At 64.5% G+C, this 611-nt stretch overlaps 1 protein-coding gene across 4 annotated transcripts in view; it reads right to left on the bottom strand.

Annotated features, from left to right (window-relative positions):
- Rgs17 (regulator of G protein signaling 17) overlaps positions 1 to 611 on the bottom strand; it is a 108,182-nt gene that overhangs the window by 107,075 nt on the left and 496 nt on the right. The gene's annotated exons all lie outside the window — the stretch shown is intronic.

Here is a 611-nt window from a genome sequence, read left to right as displayed (position 1 = left end):
CTGGGCAGCGATCTCCGCTCAGACTCCGGAGCCCAGGGGCTTCCGAGGGTGGCACGGACCTCCAGGGACGCTTCCCGCGGGCCGGGAGCACCTCCGAGGCCAGCTCTGCCCCGCCGCCCTCCTCAGGTCCTCTGACATTTTTCCCGGAGACTGGGAGGTGAGAAGGGGGGAAACGGCCGAGCGTGTGCACCCCCAGACTGCTGCAGCCAGTGGAGAGGGAGAGCGGAGAGTCCGGCGAGAGGGTAGCGAGGAAACCGTGACTCCACCGATGACAAAAAGACTCAACCCCCACGGCGAGGGAGCCGCAGAGCCACCCACCCGGGGCTGGTGGGCGTTCCTCGTCCTCGCCCCTCGGCGGTGCCACCTCCCGGTGCCCAGCACGCAGAACTCCCTTCCCCGGACGGAGGGGAGAGCAGGGAACAAAAGAGACCCCCATCCGCCCCACACACACCCAACTCCGTTATCCCGGCCCAAGGTGCTCCTTTCTCGCTTCGCTTTTACCTTACACCTTCCCCACCTGGATAGCGCATTTCCCCAAAGATCGAAAGAGGAGGGAGAACAAAATAGCCCAGGCGATCTGTCGATGACACTGAATTTCGCGTTCGGTTCTC

The sequence above is a fragment of the Fukomys damarensis genome, unplaced genomic scaffold (assembly GCF_012274545.1).
Source record: "Fukomys damarensis isolate Sample0158 unplaced genomic scaffold, DMR_v1.0_HiC HiC_scaffold_14, whole genome shotgun sequence".
Lineage (NCBI taxonomy): Eukaryota > Metazoa > Chordata > Mammalia > Rodentia > Bathyergidae > Fukomys > Fukomys damarensis.
Note: the sequence above shows the minus strand (reverse complement) of the source record. Positions and strands in the feature narration are given on the sequence as shown.